Genomic DNA, 13,919 nt, shown 5'->3' on the forward strand with positions numbered 1-13,919 from the left:
ACCATTTGTAGCTTGATGGCCTCTAGGCAGGATGAAATGAATTTAGTTGGAGAAGTTATGAGGATCAGACCCAGTATTAGAATTCCCAGGGTGCAAAGTAACAGAATGACCAAGAAAATTACCAAGGCATATCAACCAGGGCCTAGAGGCCTCCTCTCACATCTGGAGATTGGAGGAGGACTCCAGGATGGTGTTGATGTTGTCTTGAATCTGCCTAGACTTGTTAACAAAAAGGCAACACTGTTCTTGTATGAATAAGTAGGTGTTCCCATGACTTAGTGGGCTGGCATACCCAACAGGTTTGGTTGAGCATTAGGGTATGTGCAGTTTGGTTTGTCAGGGCAAAAGGTGTCTTGTCCGTGGGTAAACAGTTTGTACTACTTATCTGAAGGAGCCACAGGAGGAGAAGTCCGCTTGAACAGGTACTGCAGATCCTCCAAGGGAGCACACGAGCATTTGCCTCTGGTGTTGGAGTCCTCATCTGCGGGAGCCAGATGAATTTCATTTTGGTCCTTCCATAGCTTTCCCTGAGAATGAGGGATTCACGTAGGTATCCCTGGTACTTTAATAACAATTGGGGTGGAAAGTAAGACTGGATAAGGACTTTTTCACACTAGAGCGTAATCCCACAGCTATGACCTTGGGAGAGAGCTGCTCAGCTTGTAGAATAAGAAAAGTTGTTCCAAACACCTGAGAGGTTATTTTCTGGCTCATATTAAGCTAGGAGGTTGTACAGACAGCTGGGCAAGCCCAGAGTGTGCTAACCCATCTCTGTAAAGCAGCATCTGGGCACCTAGTAGGGACTAGTTCTTAGGACCCTGAGGAGAATTTATCTCTGCCAATTAGGCCAGGCTCTCTAAATGAGGCCCTGGAGCCCTCTTCCAGAAGAGACAATAGGGGAACCAAGCAGGCCAGTGCATAATTGTGAATAAATTATGCTCTACCACAACCCTTCCTGGGTAGATGTATCCTCAGTCCTCATTGCTCAAACCCATCATTGATTTACTGATGACCATAGTGTTCCTACATGAACCTATCATTTGGCCCCTTGTGTACTCTTTTCTTGGGCTTATGGGGTTTTGTGGACTTTGGATACCTAATAATGGGCTTCTGGCTAAATCCCTTTATATGAGCCTAAAAGGAAGCACCAATAAGGAACCTCTAATATGGGGGCTTGAACAAAAACAGGCTGTTCAGACATTGAAAAAAGCTTTACTCCAAGCCCCAGCCCTGGGTTACCACACCCTTAGAGAACCATATTTTTATATGTTCTTAAAAGACAGGGAATAGCTCTAGGGGTGTTAACACAACTTTTGGGGCCACAGTTACAACCAGTGGCCAATTTATCAAAGACATTGGAACCCTCCAGCTGCAGGATGGCCTGCCTGTTTGAGGGCAATAGCAGTCCTCTTACCAGAACCCACTAAATTCACTATGGGAGTTTCCCTTACTATTAGAACCTCCCACCCAGTCTCCAAGCTCCTCCAGGGAGGGGTGACAAAATGGATTTCAGATAGTTGCCTATTAAAACTCCAGGCTATGTTTTCAGAAATCCTTGACTTTAAGGTTGAAACCTGTCTAGGACTTAACACCACCACTCTTCTTCCAGAATAGACGATAGGGGAACCAAACAGGCTAGTGCATAATTGTGAAGAAATTATGTTCCATCACTATTTTCCCTGGGCAGATCTATCCTTAGTCCCCATCACTCAAACCCAGCAGTGGTTCACTGATGGCAGCGTTTTTTCAAGGATGGGGAATGGTGTGTAGGCTAAGCAATAGTGATAGAGAGTCTAGAAGTGGTGGAGGGCCAGGCTTTGCCAGCAAATACATCTGCCCAATTAGCCAAACTCATAGTCCTGACCTGAGATCTCCAGTTAGCCAAGGATAAGAGAGTGACCAGCTATACAGAACCTAAATATGCTCCCTTGGTGTTACATGCCTGTGCATCTATTTGGAGAGAGTGAGAATTCTTTACCACCCAAAGAATGCCAAGTATGGGCAACACATTCATGCACTTTTAGAGGCCCTTCAGGAACTAGCTGGGGTGGCAGTCATCCATTGTAAGGGATATCAAAGGGAGATGATGTAATAGCTCAAGGAAATAGGGCTACAGATATGGCTGCTAAACAGGCAGCCCTGAATAAATTGTTTCCTAACCTAATTGGAGCCCTAGCCCCTTCTAATCCCACTCTCCCTATTCCAGCTTATTCCACCTCAGAAATATCTGGCAGGTTGACTCAAGGGTACCACTTGGGCCTCTCTGGATGGTTATTTAAAGAAAACCTCTAGTTGTTACCAGCTACAAATGTCAAAAACTTGATAGAAGCCACCCATAATGCTCCCCATTTTGGCACAAAACCACTAAGACATCTCCTGGAACAACATTTTCTTTCTCCTTTACCGGCCTCCACTATTAAATAGGCCACCTCACTTTGTACTATCTGCCACACCAATAGTCCTCAAGGACTATTTTGAGAGCAAAATTTGTCTCTTCAGCCCAATGAAAACAGACCGACCCTGGCGAGGATTGGAAGGTAGATTTCCCCTCAATGCCTCCCTATAGAGGATTCAAGTACTTACTGGCATTTGTTGACACTTTTACTCATTGGATTGAAACTTTTGGTTGTAGGACTGAAAAGGCCATTGAAGTTTCCCGAAGTCTTCTGGAGGACATCATACCTTGTTGTGGCCTTCCCCAGTCCTCACAGAGTGACAGCGGTCCCACCTTTGCTTTACAGATTGTGCAGGGAGTCTCTAGGGCTTTGCAGATCTTTTACTAGCTGCATTGCATTTGGAAGCCTCTTTCATCAGGCCAGGTGGAGTGAGTTAACCAGAGCCTCAAGCTCACCCTCCAGAAGATGGCCCAGGAGACCAGACTCAGTTGGTTACAACTTCTCCCAGTCGCTCTTTTGCATTTATGCCTTGTGGCTAAAGCCCCTTTTCCTTTGAGAGCTTTTGAAATGTCCCAGGACAGCCCTTGTTTTCCCAGGGTGATAAAAAGCCCTAGGTAGGTCACTTGAGGTTGAGCCAGTTGGGCTTTGTGGCAGGGCACGCTGTATCCCCTCTCAGCCAGATATTGTAGGACTCAAATTATGTGTTCTCACAGCTGCTCTACTAAGCTCACAGAGCAGATCAGAAGATCATCAACGTATTGAAGCACCACACCCCGGTGGAGTTGGAGGTTGGCTAGATCTTTCCCCAAGCCCTGGCCAAAAACATGAGGGCTGTCCCGAAATCCTTGTGGCAACACTGTCCAGGTTAACTGGTGGGGTGTGCAACAACGAGGCAGCCATTCAATAGCAAGCAAATTTTGGTAGTCATGGAGGAGAGGGACACAAAAGAAAGCATTCTTTAAGTCTAGTACACGGTAATAAGTGGCTTCTGGGCGAATGTAACCCAGTAACATATAAGGATTCGTCATCACAGAGTGCAAAGGCACCACTCCCTAATTGACTTCCCTTAAGTCTTGCCCCAATTGGTAAGTACCATCATTTTTCCAGGCAAAATAGGGGTATTACAAGGAGAGCAAGTTAGGATAAGTAGACCCAAAGCAAGGAACTTTCTTACAAGGGGTTCAAGAATTGCCCAGGCCTTGGGATACAAAGGATCTTGCTTAACATGGGGCTATCCGTACTGTGACTTGAGATGGACTATAACTGGCTGGGTACTCAATGTCCCAAACTACCACAGGAATATTTGCCTCCCAGTCTTGTTGATCTTGGCCTGAGACCTCTGAATCTGTTAAGAGACTTAAGAAGCTGAGTTCCTCCTGAGGGTAGAAAGAAAACTGTGCTTACCATTTAGAAAGCAAGTCACATCCTAGCAAGTTAACAGGACAAGTAGGAATTACCAGAAATTAATGTTGAATGATAATGTCCTCCCACAAACAAAGCAAAGGAGGAGTAAAGAATTATTTGGTAGGGACCCTAGAGCTCTGTTGACCATACAGGATTGAATGCTCAGTTTTCCAGAGTAGGTGAGGAGGACACAGTAGGCAGTCCCAGTATTATAAAGAAATTTTAATGGCCCACCTGCCAGCAGGAGAGTTAACCTCTGCTCCAGTCCAGTGATAGTCATCTGCCAGGGTGCTGACAGGAGAGTAGGCTCCTTCATTGTTGTACCATGATCCAGTCTGGGGACCAACTCCCCTCCTGAGATGATCCCATTGGTCAGAGTATATCCCAGTGACCTGTTTGATGGCACTGATGACAAAGGAACATGGGCTGCCCATCCCTATTGGGGCAGTCTTTGGCCCAGTGCCCTTCCCATCAGCAGATAGAACACCAGAGATCCCTTCCTTTGGTGGTGGCTTTGGCCATTGGTCTGAATGTGGGTGCCAATGATGGCAGTAACTGGGCATGCCTAGCCTTCTTCCTCCGCTTCTTCTCTCAAGCCTGAGACTTAAGCTCAGAAGTTCTGTTACAGAAAACAGAATTGGGGGCATCTACCATGTTGTCCAGAAGGTAGGGTCCAGGGGACAAGCTTCTGGAGATTTTTCCTAATATCTGGTCCTGCTTGGGTCAAGAATTTGACTTTTAATATCACTTGTCCCTCATACAAGTTAAGATTGAGAGTAGTGTGTCTCTCCATTGCCTCCTGGAGCCATCCAGGAAGGTTATGAGGTTTTCCTCAGGCCCTGGGTTTTGATGGAGATCTTGGAACAGTTGACTTGAGAGATCTTGAACAGTTGACTGCCCTTTGCCTGGCAACCTTGAAGCCAGCCTGAACACAAACTAGAAAGTGTTTTCTCTCCCATTTCACTTCTGAGGAATTATTATCCCACCCTGGGTTGGTCACAAGCACCACTATTTTATGCACCACTATTAGCACCACCACTATTTCACCCAGATGTCCTGGATATCTAGGATCTGAAAGGTGTAATCCAGTGGCAAAATTTTGTGCCTCTGGATTTCTCAAAATCATTTAAAGTCTGGCTTAACATAACATGGATATCTTTCCCAGCCAAGTTATAAGCTAGACGCAAATGGTGGAATATCTCTACATACCTGTCAGAATGATTAATGTAGCTCCCCAAATCCTGTTTTATTTGTTTTAACTCTACTAACTAAAGGGCTTATGGACCAGGATTGGTCTAAACTCCCCTGCTACTTCCACCAAGGCTAGGAGCTGAGTTGCCTTTCTACCCAGTGGAGGTATAGACAGCACCACCTCCCCCTTTGTAGGGCCCCCTTTAGGCCTGAGGAGGATCCCTTACTTGGCTCTAAAGACCCCTTGCACAACCAAGGATTTTCCCGTAAGTAAAACAAAGCCTTCCATATGGTATTCTGGCCCATTTTCCTTCCCTTTTGCACAAAAGATCCAATTGTAAGATGATGGGGTAATTTTGAGTCCCATGCAGTTGCCACTGTTATCCACTGTATACCTTGTACTGTGGCTAGGCGGTTGTGCAGTGGAAGATTAAACACTTCTTCTTCAGAGTGTCTGGATCAAACTTGCCTCAGTTTGAGAGAATGTGCCCCAAAGGTGTGTTAGAAGGGATTTTTGATCCCTGTGCACCCATCTAGAAAGTAAAGAGGGAAATAGAAAAGGGGGAGAAGGAGAGACTATTCCTGCCGGGGTCTGTTACAGCTGAGGAGCCCCACGTAACAACTCAGGCCATTTGGCCAAGGCACAAAGGAGGAAAAGGGGAGAGGCTATACCAACTAGGGTCTGTTAGAGCTGGGAGTCCCCAGGTTATGACCAGGGCTATTTGGCCAAAGTACTGCTCTGGACATCTTTTTGATTTGTAGGAAGAGGGGCTGTGCATGACCCCTCAAACCTAAGAGCCTCTCCCTATTACGCTCTCTCTCTTTTTTAAGTGTCAGAACTGTTGGTATAATGACCTAGTCGTTTGTATAAGTACTAGCACTAGAGATTGGGTGGCCAGCCACCATAAGGAAGTCACTTCCTGGGATGGAGTGAAAGAAGCAGCTTAAAGGTGAAGGAGAAAGGCCCTTATAAAACCAGGGGGAGGAAACATTGTTTAACCTTAACACAGGAAGGGGCCAGAAGCTCCCCATCAGATTGGAAAGAAAAGTACATTGTCAAAACCAGCGCGAAGCCCCGAAGCACAAGATTTACATTGCAAGGCCTCTTCCCTAAAGTGAAAAAAATTAAAGACGTCTCCCTTACCATGAGGGACACGCTCCCAAACTCCTTATCATACACCCAGCTTTAGCCACAAACTCAACTGTGCAGTCTGAGAAATGGCAAAGGTGGAAAAAGCAAAAGTAAGCACTAGTGCCTCCTTGAGCCCTGGCTGCAAGGCAGGAAGATCTGAAGCAAGAGTGGTTTTGTGGAAAAAGGCCAGCTGGCTTACCTAGACAGAGTGGTCCCAGTCACGGCACCAAGACATCAGGTCAGCAGTTGTCTGTTCTTGCTTCTTGGTGTGCTGTTGGCCAAAGAATGACCTGACACACCAAAGCAAGGCAAGCACGAAGTTTATGGAGGAAGGACAAGATAGGTTTACAGAGCAAGAGCAAGATGTAGGTTTACAGAGCAAAAGCAATATGCATAAGAAAGTTAAAATCTAGTATCTCTGGACCAAGGCTAAATTCAAAATTTTGCTTAAATGGTCAGAAGCTTAAATAGAGTAGAAACATCATTTTTGCAGTGTATTTATGCAAACTTTGTTTTTAGAATTTCCATGATTAAGGAGAATAGTTCAGATCATTTAACCTAAGCAGTTCATGTTTCATCAGCAACTGATCAAATTTATGCAAAAGGGAAAAGTTACATTTGGGTGGCATCAAATTAGGAGTATTAACAGATAATTTAAAATGTAAACTAAATACACATAATAAGATGCAAAATGGCATATATCTCCACCTACCAATGATTATGTGAAAATATTATGCTGATATGGCTTTTGCAAAATGTCTTAACATTTTAGGAGCACATAAAAATTTGCTGACATGGTTAAACAATAAATTTTCTCCTTTTTGTACTAATTATCCACCCAGAGTCTTTTTACTTTCTGTCTGTCATACACGTACATTTCAAATAAAACATAATTGATAAATAAATATAGTCATGCATTTTATACTAAATGTAGCTGGGCTGAAGTAAGTTTCCACATCTCAGCAAATCAGTAAAATTATTATTCATCACTTTATAATAATTCTTATAATCAGAGAAAATGTACTTTTCTTTATAAAATCAGAGTTAAATAATGGGGTAAGTCTAATAACTGTCATAAAAAATTTACATCTAGGGTGGCAGGTTTCTTTTTTTCTTTCTTTTAAAATGAGATAATGCATAAAAATGTCTCTGTGGGTGTTTTAAGCAAGAATAGCTTTCCATAACATGTCTTTAATATAAATTCATTGGTCATAGGTGGAAACAGACATTATATAACAGTAAATGCATTGTTCAATATAATAGCAAACACTAAAGAATATTTTTCTATATGTCAGGCATTCTACTAGTGCTTTATTTCTATTAACTCATGAAAGCCTCTCATTAATACTGTAATTAATACAGTAGTTACTATTTTTATTCGTATTTTAAAGATGACAAAACAGAGGCACAGAAGGGTCACACAAGTGACAACTGACAGAAACAGAATTCAAATGCAGGCAGTGTGCCTCCAATTCTATGCTTCACTACAGTGTACGATATTTATATACATTTTACTAACCCTGCAAATAATAAGATAAATTATGTTATCAAGAAAAAAATTATATTAATAGTGCACAATTTCTTCCGGTTTCTCTTGGGATTGATATCAGAACAGCCCATTTCACAGTTGAAGCTCCTGGGGAAATACAGAGAGAGAAAGGGGATGGGGAAAATAGTAATTAATTTTTGATTCCGTGGAATTAAATGATAAATGCTTACATCAAATTCTCAATGCTGTGAGGTAGAGGGACAAGACAAAGATGAAAGCAATTAAAGCTTTTTTACTGGCAGGTAAATTGGCTCCTCTCTTCTATCTTATATCAAATAATTAAGTCTTGAATATATAAAAAATGTAAGACTAAAATTCATGGAGAAAGACCAGGAGGGAAGAAAAATTTTAGAATAAAAATTGTTATAGGCGATCCATGATCTATTATTCAAATATACACTACATAGCGTCTTTTTCAATAAAGAAATGTGTCTTGATATTTGACACACAAGGCAATTCCCTGGTTTGAAAATCAATCATCTTTTTTTTTTCTTAGAATCTGATACAGACAAAAAATGTTTAATTATAATTGCAAGAAATCCTCCATGGATTTTTGCAATGAATTAATCATGATCTGCTTTGAAGCAGAACATAGGAGTAAATGAACATAATCATAAATCATAAGAAATATTCCAAATCTTTTATTTTTGAACATTTTCAAAATAAAAAGTTATCAATCTTCTATTTTAATACATGCATTTCATAATGTCAATACTTAATTATACACTCCCCTCTAGAAAGTTGTGAAATTGATGTATATAAACATCTTTTAAGAAAAATCAATGCATCTAATGTCAAAAGGAATGAAATTCCAATGCATGAGACCTTCCATCTTTCCAATAAAATTGGCCCTAAAGATGTCTACTTAATTACAGGAAAAAGCTTTGATTAGTGAAAAATATTTTCAATGCCATATAATAGTCAATAAAATAAAATAAAAATATTAAAATCAAAGTGATAATTATAGTTATAGACTTACAAATGGAGCAAGATTAGAGGTGTTATTTATTATATTGATTGGTCATCTATGTATGCATGGATTGAACTTTTGATAATGTTTCTAAGGAATGAGCACTGTTAATCTCCCCACAGCAGTTTCTTGCTATATATTGTTTTGTCTACATTTTGAAGCTGACTTTGAATTTATATATATTCCTTCCTATCTTTCTCCCTCCCTCCCTTCCTTTCTTCCTTCTTATTTATCTATTTATCTGTGATGTTAACTTGACTGGGCCAAGGAATATTCATATATTTGGTCCAATATTATTCTGGGTGCTTCTGTGAGGGTGTTTTTGGATGAGTTTAACATTTAAATCTATAGACTGAGTAAAGCACTCCCTAATGTGTGGTCCTGAGTCAATCAATTGAAGGCCTGAATAACAAAAGACTGATTCTCCCTCAAATAAAAGAAAATTTCTTCTGCCTGAATGTCTTTAATCTGAGCCATAGGTTCTTTCTGCCTTCATTCTCAAACAGAAACATCATCTCTGTTGCTCTGTTGGGGTCTCAAGGCTGCTCCGCTTCAGTTTGGAACTCCACTATTAGTTCTTATGGTCCTTTCAAGCTTTCAGACTTGGACCAGAACTAAACCATCCAATCTTCTGGGTTTCTAGCTTGCCGACTGCAGATTTTGGGAGGTAGACTCTATTTTGTCTATTCAGATTGCTATAACAAAAATACCATGAACCAGGTAGCTTATAAACAATAAACATTTATTTTTTATATTACTGGAGGCTGGAAACTTGAAGATCAGAGTGCTTGGCAGGTTCAGTGTTGATAAGAGCCTGTTCCTTATAGAGGGCACCTTCCTGCTGTGTCTTCACTGGGTGGGAGAGATAGATACCTCTCTAGGGCCTCCTTATGAGGACACTAATTCCAAGCATTAAAGGGCTTCTCCTTCATGATCTAAGCAACTCCCCAAAACACACCCTTCCTAATTCCAGCACCTTGCGTGGTAAAATTTGAACATATGAATTTGGAGGAGAAATAAACATCCAAACCATAGCAGCCTCCATAATCCTATGAACCAATTTTTAGTAATAAATCCTATTTGTTTTGTTTCTCTGGAGAACCCTGGAAAATATGTATTTTCATTTTAAGAGTGTTTCTAAAAGAAGGGGATTTTAAGGATGAATTTTCTGAATTGGTTCTGGGGTTTCTAGAATTGGCACTCTAATCTGATCAGATTTAACTATGCTAATGATCATAATTCCAAGTAATAAAGAGAACATTGATAGTACATGACATAATCTGGCAATCGAGATATGCAAAATATCACTGTTGAATACTTCTAATCAGCCACTTATAAGAAACAAGGATCTGGGTGATGATCTATATGATATTTTTGAACATTTTTGTCAAACTAATGAATATAAGGAGATTTATTGGTTGCTCCTAATATTGCTGGACAAAGTTGGCTCAGGGGTAAGACGAATTCGGAAATTTAAATTCCCAGCTCAAGTGTTACATAAATTATGCAAAAGTTTTTATGTATCACTGAAGGAGTCCCTTATCTCTTGTTGTTCCAGGGCTGAGATTGTATAAAACCAAACACAGAACCTAATCCTGTGACTGCCTGAATTGCAAGGCCAACCATACTCACAGCCTTATAGGGTTATCTATCAGGCGTGCTCAAACTATGGCCTGCAGGCCACATACGGGCCACCTAGCACATTTATCCGGCCCTCTGGGTGTTTTTGCCACCACTGCCTGTCCTGCTTAGCAGCCAGCTTATCCCGGGCCCACAGTGCACACTTTCCAATGGTCTGCGGGACAGTGAACTGGCCCCCTGTTTAAAAAGTTTGAGGACCCCTGACTATGTTAAAGCGAGGCCATTGATTGGGAAGGGATGGAATCCTGAAGTTTGGTATGGGGATGTGTGAGAAGACCCTGATGAAGCTAGGGATACTGAGTTCCTAAACTCTGATGAGACTTCTTTGCCAATGGAAGGGTCTCCTCCATCTCTGGTGGAAGCAACCTCTTTATCCTCATCTGAGGAGATTGACCCTACATCTCCTGTGTAAACTCTAATGGCCTCTTCTGATGCAGTCGCCATGCAAGACAGTGCTGAGTCTCCTCAGGACACACCACTCCTCTTACCTTCTAGGCCTGTAACTAGACTCAAGTAGAAGCAGGATACTAAGGGTGAGGCACACAGCACAACCTGTGAGGAGATGTGCCACACTCCAAAGACTTATTTGAATTTTTTAATTTATACAGACTAGAAATCTGGAGAAGACATGTGAAAATGAGTATTAAGTGTGTGGGATAATGGTAGAAGGAATATAAAGTTGGATCAGGCCAAATTTATTAATATGGGCTCACCAAGCAAACATCAGTTAATGTTGAAGCTTGGGACATTAGTAAGCACTTAAATAATTTATTTGATTAATTAAATAAAACATGGACCAAAAAGTGGCCTATAATGAGTGAGTTATAAATGCCAGATCTGTCTTGGTTTAATATGGAGGAAGGGATTCAAAGGCTTAGGGAGATTGGAATGTTAGAGTGGATTTGTTATTTGAGACCTATTTACACACTCTGGTAGCATCCAGAAGATACATTTAAGACTATGAAAAATAAATTTGTGAGAAATGTCCTTGCCTCCTAGAGGAGTCCTGTGATTGTTCTTCTAAGTAGGCCAGACCTTACAATAGCAATTGAAGTCCCTGAATTGGGAAACCTAAGTGCAGCAAGAGTAATTGGATCCTGGGGTGACAGGGGCAAGTAGCATTGTCCAATCACCAAAAGCAAGGTGGCTGTGGTGCTTGCAGTGAGCAACAGAGTCAAAGCACCAATCTGAATAGTCTTACTCTCATGGACCAATGGCATGGCTAGTTGATCATGATGTTTCTAGAATTGAAATACATGGAGATTCTACTAAATTCTTATTTGATCTGTATAAGCAAAAAATGTCTAGGACAGATGAACACAAGTCTAATCTGAGTCATAAAAATGGGCAATCCCAGCCCCTCAGTTAATTCCCAGGCTTGAGCCAGTTTACAGACCCAGATCACTTTAAATGAAGGGAAGGCTGGAATGCATAATTGGAATAATCATATTCAGCAGCCAACAGAATTCCACATTTGTTCTTTGACCTATGGAGTGAGGGCATTATGGTGGGAAATACCAAGTGGAAGCCACTAGAACTGCTTCTACCTAGAAAAATAGTAAACCAAAAGCAATAGCACATTTCTGGAGGGATTGCCAAGGTTAAGTAAGGACTGGAAAGATGCAGGGGTGGTGATTCCCACCATGTTTCTATTCAACTCACCTATTTGGTCTGTGAGGAAGACAGATGGATGCTGGAGAATTACAGTGGATTATTATAAAGTTAACCAGGTGGTGACTCCAATTGCAGCTGCTATAGCAGTTCAGGTTTCAATGATTGACCAACTAAATACACCCCATGGTACCTAATAAGAGTTATTGATCTGGCAAATGCTCGTTTTCTTGTACCTATAAGTAAGCACCACTAGAAACAATTTGCTGGCAAGGCCAGCAATACACTTTCACTTTTGTACTTCAGGGGTTTATCAACTCTCCAGCCCTGTTATAATTTAGTTCACAGGGATTTTGATTGCTTTTCCCTTCCATGAGATATCACATCCTTCCATTAGATTGCTTATCTTATGTTGAATGGACCTAGTGAGCAGGAAGTACTAAATTCTCTAGCTTTGTTGGTAAGACATTTGTGTGTTAGTGTCTGAGACATTTACTGAGAGACTGCTAGTTTTGAGTGGGGCTCAGAAAAAGAGAAGGCTCTGCAATTGGTCCAGAGTGCTATGCAAGCTGCTTTGCCACTTGGGCCATATGACGGAGCAGATCTAATGACATTTGAAGTATCAGTAGCAGAGTGAGATGCTGTTTTCAGCCTTTGGCAGGTCCCTACGGGTGAATCACAGTGCAAGCCCTTAGGATCGTGGAGCAAAGTCCTGCTATTCCCTGCAGATAACTACTCTCCTTTTGAGAAACAATTCTTGGCCTGACACTGGGATTTATTAGAGACTGAGCAATTAACCATGGGCCACCAAGTTATCATGGGACCTGAGCTGCTCATGATAAATTGGGTATTAGATAACCCATTAATCCATAAAGTAGGGCATGGACAACAGCACTCCATCATTAAATGGAAGTGATATATACATGATTAATCCTGAGCAGTCTCCAACGACACAAGTAAGTTATGTGAAGAAGTAGCTCAAATACCCATGGTCCTGATTCCTGCTATACTACCTTCTGTCTCCCAGCCTGCACCTGTGGTCTCCTGGGGAGTCCCTTAAAGTCATCTGACAAAGTAAATTCAGTCCTGGGGCCTGGTTTATAGATGGTTTTACACTATATGCAGACACCACTTGAAAGTGGACAGCTATAGCACCACAGCCTTTGGGAACATCCCTGAAGGATAGAGATAAAAGAAAATCTTCCCAATGGGCAGGCTTCCAATGTTACATCTGGTTATTTGCTTTGCTTAAAAGGAAAAATGGCCAATGGCCATATGTGTGATTGCATACTGATTCATGGGCAGGGCTGCTACAATCTTCCCCTGTGTTTAAAATCCACATATGATTTGGGAAATAGACACAAATTACTCCTTCAAGACATTTTTCTTGAATGTCTCCAAATTCCTCTTCCCTGTTGCATTAACAAGTACCAAGAGAGGTTAATCTTTTAAAATAGTGCTGAATCTCTAAAGTTAAAGATACCTTGCCTGAAGTTGTAATGGGTCATTGCTGTTGGCTTCTGTCACAGAGACCTAGATAACTCAGTGAAAGACCAGTTGGTGTTGTTCATTGGTCCAGAGTGTAAAGCTGTCAAGTATCATTTACAAGTGTCCCATCTGATCATACAATAACTTGGGGGCAAAACTTTGGTATAACTTTAAATCAAATTTATAACATGATGTATTTGATCTTGGATTTTTTTTTCACTTTAATTCATCTTAATTGTTCCCTTCCAAGGAAGAACACAGCTGATTGAACATAATCTATTTGTATGATAAACATTAAAGAATTCATCTTTATTTAAAAAATAAGGCAAGATGGGCATTTAAATTTTTTTTCTCCTCTCCTTTGTCTTTTCATAAGAAAAATCATGCTATAAATAAAGTACATTATTCTTTAGCATATTTCATGGTTCTCTGGGCATAGCACTATGTTGTTGAAAGTGTTAGTGGGCTCTAAAGGCAAAATATTCCATACATCAAATTTACCTTCTCATCTCTTAGAGATCTGGGGAGATACACTTT

Source organism: Microcebus murinus, chromosome 6 (genome assembly GCF_040939455.1).
Source record: "Microcebus murinus isolate Inina chromosome 6, M.murinus_Inina_mat1.0, whole genome shotgun sequence".
Taxonomy (NCBI): Eukaryota; Metazoa; Chordata; class Mammalia; order Primates; family Cheirogaleidae; genus Microcebus; species Microcebus murinus.